This window comes from Macaca nemestrina, chromosome X (assembly GCF_043159975.1).
Source record: "Macaca nemestrina isolate mMacNem1 chromosome X, mMacNem.hap1, whole genome shotgun sequence".
Lineage (NCBI taxonomy): Eukaryota > Metazoa > Chordata > Mammalia > Primates > Cercopithecidae > Macaca > Macaca nemestrina.
The window spans coordinates 42,380,980-42,393,535 of record NC_092145.1 but is presented as its reverse complement, the minus strand read 5'-3'; the positions used below and the strand labels follow the sequence as shown (position 1 = coordinate 42,393,535).

The window sequence follows — 12,556 nt, the reverse complement described above, 5'->3', positions numbered from 1 at the left end:
AATACAAAAAACTAGCCGGGCGACGTGGCCGGCGCCTGTAGTCCCAGCTACTCGGGAGGCTGAGGCAGGAGAATGGCGTAAACCCAGGAGGCGGAGCTTGCAGTGAGCTGAGATCCGGCCACAGCACTCCAGCCTGGGCGACAGAGCGAGACCCCGTCTCAAAAAAAAAAAAAAAAAAAAAAAAAAAAAAGAAAAATTTTAGTTTGTACCAGAAACTTCTAAAAGATTGGGGTCTCCACCAGAATAAACCAATCAATGGGAAAGCATGTGTTGAATTTCTTTTCTGGGTGAAAGGCACTATACTCAGTGCTGTAGGGCGTACAAAAGAGAAAGGTACTATAGAAATATTTAACCTAAACTTGACAGGAATTCAGGTTATTTGAAAACATAATTAGAATGATTTCGCCACGACTTAAATATTTAGGAGGGCACATGCAGGTGTCCCTTCTATGCCTGTATAGTTTGGAGAGATAAGAAAAACTTAACAGGAATTCCTTTTATGTGTCCCCTTGCCCAACAACTTCCAACCCCTCTCAGTAGTGTTTCAAAATATCTTCTTGAAAATTCCATTCCTAAATCATGATTTCAGAGCTGCAACCTAAGGAAATTGTTTTGTGTAATTGCTGAACTTATCATCCGGATATTAGACACAGAGTTGATTAAAAAGCCATCAATTTTATTTCCAATGTATTCACAGGAAAATGATGGAAGCCAGTTTTGTGGAGGTATTTACCAAATAGTGGCTCATGCATGTATTTTCTGAGCTTGTGTGCTCACCACTGGAATACTGTGACACACTCTAGGATTTATGGGTGTACATGCTATGGCTATGGGCTTGTTTTGACAGTGTATTTGTGACTTTGTCACTGCCTCATTCACCCTCCACCATTTAGATTGTGTTGCTATTGCCATATACCTTGAGGATACTACTTTTAGATCTTTCCCCGAGGTAGTGTCAGATCACTGAAGTCAGCTGGTGTTGCAAATTATTAAATGTAGGAAGACCACCAAATTTTGGATTTGTTGTTTGACTTTTTATAGGTGTTAATTTTGTCTCGCAGCTAAATGGTAAGCCCCTTCATGTTAAGGAGTCCCAGACTTACAAGCAATGCCCCATTAATGTTTACAAACATATGCTATATCTCTTATGGCCATTAGTCCTTTATCTTACACAGCCAAAACTTACTTGTTGGAGAGGTTGTGCAAACACCATGATAGGATTTACGGATTCACAAGTGAAAGCCGGGGAAGAGATAGTGGAGAGGGAAAGACAGGTCTAAGGTTTGGATAACCCCATCAAAATGCAAATGTGTAATCTGGTAGGGGTTGTGCATTAAATCATTGCTAACAATCAACATATTTGCTAGATAAATTGACCGAGTGAATTTGATCAAGTTTCTAAATGAGAATGTAAAGGAGGCAGCAAGTTTTGATTTGGGTAGAGAGGATGTCATGGAACATGAAATATGTTAAGGGGATGGCAGGGAGAAGGCAAGCTCATGCTAGGAGGCTTCAACATGCATTTATTCAAGAAGTATTTATTAGCTCTGTGACTACTTAGGGTGGAGGAGTAGAATGATAAGAGGAGAGGCGAATGCAGATGGCATGAAAGAGAAAACAGACAACCTCCTTCACAATTTTGTCAAAGGCTAGCCCTTTGGACATCCAAAGGTTATTTTTTTCTGCAAACATCTTATCTCCTCTTTGTTAGTTTGTTTTAGACCATATTGGGGTTTCTCTTATCTGCTTGTTCCTTATCTGTTTTTGATTCTTTTGCTTGTTCATTGACAAGCAGGGCTGAGAGCAGCCTGTGAGATCACTGGCTTCCTGGTAACTTTTCCCTGCAGTCACAGAAGACATTTGCTTTGCCCTCTAAGCTGCCTTGGCTGGGCTCTGGGGATTTACATAAACAGATTATTTGAGGCAAAAAATGAAGCCCATCTCATCATGTTCTGGTGTTGCCTACAGAGTGAGTTGAGGAAGGGGTTAACTTCTTTTCCTGCCAAGGTCATCAAGAAGAAAACCATCCTCGGAGACATGCTAACATTAACCTGAGGACTAACGATTAAGGTTGTGGAGGGGCCTTTGAGCTACAAGGCTTTCACAGTCAAACTGCACTGAATCAGAAAAAAAGTAAAACAGGGAGCAAGGCCACTTTAAGGGAAAAGCTCAAATTTTACATTCTTTTTTTTTTTTTTTTTTTTTTTTTGAGACGGAGTCTCACGCTGTTGCCCAGGCTGGAGTGCAGTGGCGCGATCTCGGCTCACTGCAAGCTCCGCCTCCCGGGTTCACGCCATTCTCCTGCCTCAGCCTCCTGAGTAGCTGGGACTACAGGCGCCCGCCACCGCGCCCGGCTAATTTTTTGTATTTTTAGTAGAGACGGGGTTTCACTGTGGTCTCGATCTCCTGACCTTGTGATCCGCCCGCCTCGGCCTCCCAAAGTGCTGGGATTACAGGCTTGAGCCACCGCGCCCGGCCAAATTTTACATTCTTTAAGAAGAAATGCAACTTTGTTCCTTTTAGGACTAGTACAAACTCTCATAGAACTTGACTGATTGCAATAAGACAGTATTCGGAAAGTGGCACAGCATTGGAAAGGTCACATATAGGCTTCGGTGATGAAAGACATGTTTAAAACCTGGTGCACACTTAATAGCTGTGTGGCCTTGATCAAAGACACATAACTGCTATTGCCTTAGTTTCCCAGTCTCAAAAATAGATATTCCAATGTCTATCTTGCAGGATTTTTAGAATTAGAGATAACACTGAGAAAGCACTAGCACAGTGCTCTCACAAACTACGTCCCCAGTCAGTGGTAGGCAATAATAATACAATGTTAATGATGTGAGGATAAGTTCTTTACCCTCCCAGAAATGGGCTAGAAAAGCTGGGATAGAGGAAGAGGGTGCCCTGTTCCTCTGCAAGGGTTACATGACTTTCAGAGACGTAGGAGAGATTCTGTCAAGCCAGAGAAACAATAAAACAAAAATGTTTTAGATAAATGAGAAGAGTGGCCAGGAGCAGTGGCTTACGCCTATAATCTCAGCACTTTGGGAGACCGAGGCGGGTGGATCATGAGGTCAGGAGTTCGAGACCAGCCTGACCAACATGGTGAAACCCCATCTCTACTAAAAAGACAAAAATTAGCCAGGCATGGTGGTGCGTGCCTGTAATCCCAGCTACTCAGGAGGCTGAGGCAGGAGAATTACTTGAACCTGGGAGGTGGAGGTTGCAGTGAACCGAGATTGAGCCACTGCACTCCAGCCTGGGCGACAGAGTGAGACTCCATCTCAGAAAAAAAAAAAAAAAAAAAAAGAGAAGAGCACACTGGATGAACAAAGTTACATTGCATAACAGGCAGCCCAAAATACTGAAATTTATGGGAAGTTCAGCTGTGGGACAAGTACTTATAATTAGTAACATTAATTTTCACATAGACCCTAAATATGCTGAGAAACTTATAGATTGTTCTGTTAAATTGATCAATTCTGCCTCTTGTTTACATTGATGAGAAGAAATGCTTTTCTAGGCCCAGAAAATCACACTGATCTGAATAATTACAAGTTCTGAATTAATGGGTTTGTGACACAGCCAGGTAAAGCTATGCTTGATTTCCCTTTATTCAAAAGCTCCTGCTTCATGACGTATTCTTCTTTAAATTGAGACAATTCCTATTTAGGCTTCTATTATCAGCAAGTGGCCCATGGATATTTTTTAAAGTTTTTTTTTTTTTTAATTGTGGTAAATTACTTAACATAAAATTTACCTTTGTAACCATTTTTAAGTGTACAGTTCTTTGACATTAAATATATGTACCTTGTTGTGCTACCATCATGACCATCCATATCTAGACCCTTTCCTCTTCCCAAACTGAATCTCTATACCCGTTATACACTAACTCCCCATTTCCCTTCCCCCAAGTCCTTGGATACCATTTTTCTATTTTCTCTCTCTATGCATTTCACTATTCTAGGTATCCTATGCACGTGGAATCATACAAATATTTGTCCTTTTATGTCAGGCTTATTTTATTTAGCATAGTGTGTTTAAGGTTCATCCATATTGCAGCATGTATGGGAATTTCATTCCTTATCACGGCTCAATGATAGTCCATTGTATGTATATACCACATTTTGTTTACCCGTTCATCTGCTGATGGAAACTTGGGTTGTGTTACCTTTTGGTTATTGTGAAAAATGTTGCTATGAGCATGCATGTACAAGTATCTGTTTGAGTCCCTGCTTTCAATTCTTCTTGGAGTATATACCTAGGGATGGTACTGCTGAATCATATAGAAATTCTGTTTGACTTTTTGAGAAACTATCAAACCGTTTTCTTTTTTTTTTTTTTTTTTTTTTTGAGACAGAGTCTGACTCTGTCACCCAAGCTGGAGTGCAGTGACACTATCTCAGCTCAGTGAAACCTCCGCCTCCTGGGTTCAAGGAATTCTCCTGCCTCAGCCTCCCAAGTAGCTGGGATTACAGGCGTGTACTACCACGCCTGGCTAATTTTTGTATTTTTAGTAGAGACGGGGTTTCACCGTGTTGGCCAGGCTGGTCTCGAACTCCTGACCTCAACTAATTCACCTGCCTCGGCCTCCCAAAGTGCCTGGATTACAATTGTGAGCCACCGCGCACGGCCTACCAAACCGTTTACTATAGTGGGTGCACTATTTTCACATTCTCACCAGCAGTGTAATGGGGTTCTAATTTCTCCACATCCTCAGCAACACTTATTTTTGATTTTTTGTTTGTTTGTTTATAACCATTGCAGTGGGTATGATGTAGTATTTCATTGTGGTTTTGATGTGCATTTCTTTAATAACTAATGATGTTGAGTATTTTTAATGTGCTTATTACTGGTATATCTTCTTTGGAGAAATATTTATTTAAGTCCTTTGCCCATTTTTGAATTGGTTTGTTTGGGCACCTTTTAGAAATGCTATTTTTTCTCTTCTTTTTTTCATGTCAGATAGGTAATGTGCCTACCTTCTACTCCTAACAAGGTTTGAGGGAGGCACATCTCACCTATAAGTGTGAAAACCCAGTTATCACACTTACGAACCACAAAAGGATTTAGTGAGTTCCAGCAATGGAGCAGTGCAAATTATTCTCAACAAGAAAAATCAAACAAGTTTTTAAAATTAGAAACAAACTTGTTACATTTTTTAGGAACTATGGAGAGTAAATTATATATCCTAAGTGAAGAGGAAGAAACAGAGAAAGATAAAAGAACCAGAAAGCTTCGGGGAGATGAAGAGACCATAAGAGATGCTATTCTTTCAGTTGGGATAGCTAGGCTGCCATGGCTATATCGTGTTTGACTAAATGAGTGTTGGGCGAGGGGTGTGGAACAAGACTGTAAATTGAGGATAAAAGAAAATCAGGAAGAACTATTAAGTCCAAGTGATAATAGATATAAAGATTAGCATTCTACTGAAACATTGGTATTTGGTTGGAGTAAGATATGTTGTGCAAATAAAATTGCATCCTGGGGTTCATTTGTTTGACATTTGGTCTAAAGTACTTTCAGGCCAGGCATGGTAGCTCACACCTATAATCCCAGCACTTTGGGAGGCCGAGGCAGGCAAATCACCTGAGGTAGGGAGTTCAAGACCAGCCTGGCCAATATGGTAAAACCCTGTGTTTACTAAAAATACAAAAATTAATTGGGCGTGATGGTGCATGGCTGTAATCCTAGCTACTACTCTGGAGGCTGAGGCAGGAGAATCGCTAGGACCTGGGAGGCAGAGGTTGCGGTGAGCCGAGATCATGCCACTGCACTCCAGCCTGTACGACAGAGCGAAACTCCAACTCAAAAAAAAAAAAAAACAAGTATTTTCAGATTTCGTTATTATTTAAGTCTATTATATGCTTTTGATATGAACAAGGTAAAAGATAGTATCTCTACCTCAATGAAACAAGTCTTAGCTTATGTCTTACAGATCAAACCTTGAGGTCTGTGGCATACAACTGCCATCTGGTGACGGTATGTTCGCATAACAGCGTTAGGTATTTCATACATTTAAAAAAAAAAAACTACTTGGGGGCAGACTTTGCAAAACTAAAGTCATGATATAATAGTTAAGTGTCCCATGGGTCTAAATGAATAAGGTGTTTTATTTAAAAAAGATAACATATAGACCAGGCATGGCGGCTCACACCTGTAATCCCGGCACTTTGGGAGGCCGAGGTGGGCGGATCACTTGAGGCCAGGAGTTCAAGACCAGCCTGGTCAACATGGTAAAAGTCCATCTCTACTAAAATACAAAAATTAGTTGGGAGTGATGGCGCATGCCAGTAACCCTAGCTACCAGGAAGGCTGAGGCAGGAGAATCACTTGAACCCGGGAGGCGGAGGTTGCAGTGAGATGAGACTGGGCCATTGCACTCCAGCCAGGGCAACAGAGTGAGACTCTGTCTAAATAAATAAGTAGTCTTTTTTTTAAAAAAGAATGTAACATATCAACCTCTGATAATACTTCTTTATGGAAATCAAAGTGATGCAGAAAACATTTCCTATTTATTATTGGCAAAATGGAAATTTTCATGGACATAATTTATAAATTGTGAATGGTTTCATTGTCCTAGTGATTTGATTTACACTTGAATATACTGTAAATGTACACAGCTGAGAAAGTGATTAAATTTTAAAAAAAGAATTGCATCTGAGAGGAGATGTTTTGTAAGCTGTAAATCTCTCATTTTAAAGTTTATAGTCCTTTCAACAAAATCAAGCATCCTTTTTTCTATTGTTGTGTAGTTCAATCTTTTTCTTTTTCCTTTTCTTTCTTTCTTTTTTTTTTTTTCCAGCCTGGCCATTTTCTCTCAAAAGATCAACCTTTTTCTATGCATGTAAAAGTCCTTAATGCTTTTAGAATTTATTTTACTTGAGGAAATAAGTTTGATAAGTCAAACCCCAAGATGATTTCAGGAGTAATAGACTTTCTTTTGAAAATAGGTATAATACTGGTTGCACAAATGTAAGTGATCTGCTCCAATCATCTAAAGTCTATAAGTTTGGTAGGGACAGACGACACAATCTCCAGCTGTCTTCTCTTTTGAGCCCAATTGTGAAAGCTTGTCTTTTTTTTTTTTTTTTTAATTTATTTATTATTATTATACTTTAAGTTGTAGGGTACATGTGCATAACGTGCAGGTTTGTTACATATGTATACTTGTGCCATGTTGGGGTGGTACAGCCATCCCATTACTGGGTATATACCCAAAGGATTCTAAATCATGCTGCTATAAAGACACATGCACACGTATGTTTATTGCAGCACTATTCACAATAGCAAAGACTTTGAATCAACCCAAATGTCCATCAGTGACAGACTGGATTAAGAAAATGTGGCACATATAACACCATGGAATACTATGCAGCCATAAAAAAGCTTGTCTTTTACTAGTCTCATTTTAATTAGCTGATAAGGGGAAACAATGATGAAGTGGCCTGAGGGAAAGTTCCGAGCTATCCAATTGAACATCACAAGACTGGCTCTAGAGTCTAAGAAAAGCTAAAGTATTGCTTAGTTTATTTATTTATTTTTTAACTTTCTTTTCTTTCTTTCTTTCTTTTTTCTTTTTTCAGAGCGAGACAGAATCTCGCTCTGTCGCCGAGACTGGTGTGTAGTGGCACAATCTCAGCTCACTGCAACTTCTGCCTCCCAGGTTCAAGCGATTCTCCTGCTTCAGCCTCCCGAGTAGCTGGGATGACAGGCGTGCACCACCATGCCTGGCTCATTTTTACATTTTTAGTAAAGACAGGGTTTCACCATGTTGGCCAGGCTGGTCTTGAACTCCTGACCTTAGGTGATCCGCCCACCTTGGCCTTTCAAAGTGCTGGGATTATAGGCGTGAGCCTATATTGCTTAGTTTTAAAGTAAAACAAAACAAAACAAAAAATAACTCGGGGACAGTTGGAGTTAGGAAGGAAGGAGAGTCTTTTTTTTTTTTTTTTTCGAGACTGAGTCTGGCTCTGTCGCCCAGGCTGGAGTGCAGTGGCCGGATCTCAGCTCACTGCAAGCTCCGCCTCCCGGGTTTACGCCATTCTCCTGCCTCAGCCTCCCGAGTAGCTGGGACCACAGGCGCCCGCCACCTCGCCCGGCTAGTTTTTTGTATTTTTTAATAGAGACGGGGTTTCACCGTGTTAGCCAGGATGGTCTCGATCTCCTGACCTCGTGATCCGCCCGTCTCGGCCTCCCAAAGTGCTGGGATTACAGGCTTGAGCCACCGCGCCCGGCTGGAAGGAGAGTCTTAAATACCTTACTAATTACACTGGTCTGGGAAGTTTGCTTAAGAAATTTCATAATTTTATAAAGAATGCCATTTTCCTGAGGAAAACAGTCTATTTTGTTGAAATACATTAGTTGAATTTGTAAGTGACTTTTAAATCTTCTTGTAGTGCCCTTTGTGAGCAATTACCTACCTATTTCTTTGGTTCATAGGAGTTACAGGCAAGGGAGGAAGGTATAGTGTCAGGGGGAAGATTTATTCAGGCATCCACAGGAAACTCCATGGGACATTTCCCTGAATCTTACCTCCATCATAAGCGATCAAGTCTTATTATGAGCCTTAATTGATACTTTGCACATTTATCCAGTACTAGGCCTCTGACATCTTTAGTGTTAGCTTGAATAAAGTGAGTAAATAATCAAGTCTTAAAAATGGACTGATATCTGCTTTTATCCATCTGTTTTTTACCCATCTGAAGCAAGCAGTTTGAAGATAATGTTCCCCAATAATCAGTAGTTGGGAGTCAAATGGACACCTTGCTATCCATAATTTTAGTATGTATTCACAACAATTTCCAGATATCCTCTATTCTCTGTTGCTATAGACACCACACAAGTGTAGGTCTTAGTATCAAAATTGCAACAATTAAGTGGTTTCTGTGCCCCCACTTCCGTCTCATCTGGCCCATCTGGTATGGAAATAAGTTAAATCAATTTTTGCCGACATCATTTTCTCTTATCCAAGTTCTTAGAATGTTTGCAATTTATGTAATATAGCAAATCCAAATTTATTAGTCTGAGCTTCATTCACGTTGATCTCTTGTGGCACTAGTTTTTGGATTCCTGAGCCAACCAAGTAAGAATACACTTACCCTAAAAGGGATCACAAGAAGAGGAGGAGGGTTCTAGTTGAGACCAGTCTTTCTAAAGCCATCCCCATCCCCCGTGAGTGAATTTGTCTTGGACCCTGAAGACCACCTCAACTGCTGAGTACCATCGAGTAACCTCAAGAGAAGGGCAGAGGAATGGACCAACTGATCCCTGCCTGGATTTGTTACCCACAAAATTATGAGACATAATAATTTTTTTTTTAGTTTTAAGTTTTAGGGATGGTCTGTTACATTGCAATAGATAAAGCAAAACCTAGCTAGCTTTCTACTCCTCCTTCAAGAGTTAGTTTAGGTTTTGTATCTAGGAAACGTTTTCAGTTTTCCTTTTTAACTCCCCTTCTCAGTTTGGATTAGGTGCACATTTTCTTTGTTCCCATGTCATATAAGTACTTCTTACACAGTGTTCTATATTTCTAACTTTATGCTATGTGCTCCACTAAACTGGGGGCTCTTTGAGGGTATGTCTTATTCCCCTTTGTGAGAGGAACTTACCCCAGGACTTAGCACATAGTGGCTTTTCAAAATAATGACTAAATCATAGAACCTCAGGGTTGGAGGGACTTTGGATGTCATTTTAAATAATTTGATCTACCAAATGTTTGTTCCTTTAGCCTGTGTGGGAAGTCCCTCTCATGATGAGAACTTATTACTTCTGGAGGCGGCTTATCTTTAAACAGCTCAGACTATGAGCACTTGCTTGTCAGCTTAACACTCTCCCCCTCCAATCATTTTTTTCATTCTAGTTCATCTCAAGGCTCATTTACTTGTTAATATGTTCGTTTGTGTTCACTTACCATAAACATTTTAGTGTTTATACCATATGTACCTAACTGCATTATAAGCTTCAAATAAGGTAGCTGTCTTAGACATATTTTATTTTCCCTGCTCCAATGTGCTCCACCCAGAAGTAACAATTTCTGCTCTTAGCTGATAGACCAGTAGAATGAACTGGGTAAGAAAAAGAAAAATCACAAAAAATAAAAACAAAAAAACAAGAATGAACTGGCTGAGTATGGGCTCTGCAATCAGACATCTTGGGTTCAAATCTTGACATTCTCACATACTACTGATTATGTGAAAATAGATAAGTTGCTTAATCCAAATAAGTTTGTTTTCCCATCTGAAACAAAACAGAGAGGGTGACTTCCTTGTACATGCATTTACATAGCACTTTATGTATATAGTATTATTTATATAGTACTTAGCCCAGAACTGAAAACATATACAATGCTTAATGTGTGAATCTAATAACTCCTATAGGTACACATTTCATAGGTTTATTCATTTAAAGGAAGAAAAAAAGGAAAAAAAAAAGGAAACACAGTGCCAGTTGACTAAATTAAGCATTCTATCTCATATTGAGCATTGGATAACTGCCTGGTTTTATTTTGTCTTTCTTATCTGTTTCCATCACCTATGCCTGACTCCTTTCTCTATAAAACTTTACTATGGTGGCATTCCATTTTTTAAAGCTTATCTGCTTTTGCCTTTTGTTTTTAAAAAACTTTTACTTCTAACCCTGAAAGAGAGATAGAAGATTTGAATGTGCAAATAACCTCATCTGTACACAAGATGATGGATGCTTTTGTCACAACCTTAGATAATCACAAAACCATTTGGATTAAAGCCTATGTTTCAGTTGCAAAAAAAAAAAAATAAGGCATTGTATAGACAAATTCATCACCTAATTTTATTGTCCAAATGAATGAAAATGTTTAAGTTCATACCATAAAGAATTAAGATATTATTCTATTATGGTTTCAGCCTAGCTTTGTGACTCTTCCATGTCTCAGCTTTCTCTACCGTAAAACAGTTCATCATAATTAAGGGTCTAAAACGAAGAAAATGAGAAGAAATAAAATAAAATAAAACAGTTAAAACAGTAATTTCCTATTTACCTCTCAGGATTGCTGTGAATATCAATGTAATGAGGTTTTGGGGGTAAGTATTAGGGTAGGGGAATGCTTCCTTTCCACTTCAGATGTTTTCTCCCAGGTGGAAGGACATCCATTTGTGTAACACTTCTGGCACTGATTTGTTCCTTACTCATTCTTAACTGAGGATGGGTGAGGAGCACATATTTGTTTTGCAACTTTGTTTTTTGTTTGTTTGTTTGTTTCTTTTTAGAGATGGGGTCTGTGGGGGAGAGGGGTCTCAATATGTTGCCCTGGTTAGTCTCAAACTCCTGGCCTCAAGCAATCCTCTCACCTCAGCCTCCCAAGTGGCTGGGATTAGAGGCAGAAGCAACTGAGCCTGGCTGATTGACAACTTTGAATGGAGAAATTAAGCAAGCATAGTGCCGTCCCTTCCTTTGCTCTGCTTTCTTGGGAATAGCTGCCTGCAGGGAGCATATATTCTCCTTTGTTCTCCAGGGCTGGCTCTGTTTTCCAGGTCTAATTCTGCTGAGTGGTTAAGTCTGTAAATCTCAGGGTCTGATTATAAAGTCCACGTGAACTTAGATGCACCATATTCTTCAATACTAATTTTATGAGCAATGAAGTTGGTATTTTGTTATCTGTCTACCTTACTACTATATGCTACGTTTCAATTAGTTTCAGGACTTGAACAGGAAAGGGACTTTTTATCTATTGGGCTGCCTTAAAGACCCCTAAGCCAGGGGACTAGGTTTTAACAATTTTCATAGTTCTAGCACCTACTGCAGTGTGTGGCACATAGCAGGTACTAAAAAATGCCTTCTTGGTGAAGCCCTTTTGAATAATGTGAAGTGCTGTTAAGTGCGTGATAATATTTGTTATTTATTTATTAACGAAGAGAAAGCTGTGCCGGGCACGGTGGCTCATGCTTGTAATCCCAGCACTTTGGGAGGCTGAGGCGGGTGGATCACAAGGTCAGGAGTTCGAGACCAGCCTGACTAACATGGTGAAACCCCCGTTTCTACTAAAAATACAAAAAAATTAGCTGGGCACGGTGGCGTGTGTCTGTAATCCCAGCTACTAAGGAGGCTGAGGCAGGAGAATCACTTGAACCTGAGAGGCGGAGGTTGCAGTGAGCCGAGATCACTCCACTGCACTCCAGCATGGGCGACAGAGAGAGACTCCATCAAAAAAAAAAAAAAAAGAAAGAAAGAAAAAAAGAAAAAAGCCGTGCTGGTACATTTATTTATCTCAGTTTTCTGGGGATGCTAACACCACGATATAGTTGATGCCCCAGGAAATTTGAATAACCACACACAATGTTCCAAAAGTTTTATGAAGTAGCATGGAGAGCTCGCTCCTCCTGCATATATTACAAACTGGAAAACTCAACTATAAGGCAGTAATACAATTTACTTAGGCACTCACAGCAAGTTAATAGTCATGGTTGGAGTAGAATAACAACTTCAGACCTTTATTAAGTAGTCTAGGTTCTTATTTTAATATCTGATGAATTACACTGAGACTGCATCTGTAAGATCAAATCACTAAATGTAA

At 39.7% G+C, this 12,556-nt stretch overlaps 1 pseudogene; it reads right to left on the bottom strand.

Moving 5' to 3' along the window:
- Nucleotides 1–4,965: 4,965 nt before the first annotated feature.
- On the bottom strand, nt 4,966–5,075 carry LOC112428153 (small nucleolar RNA U13; annotated as a pseudogene).
- Nucleotides 5,076–12,556: the final 7,481 nt, after the last annotated feature.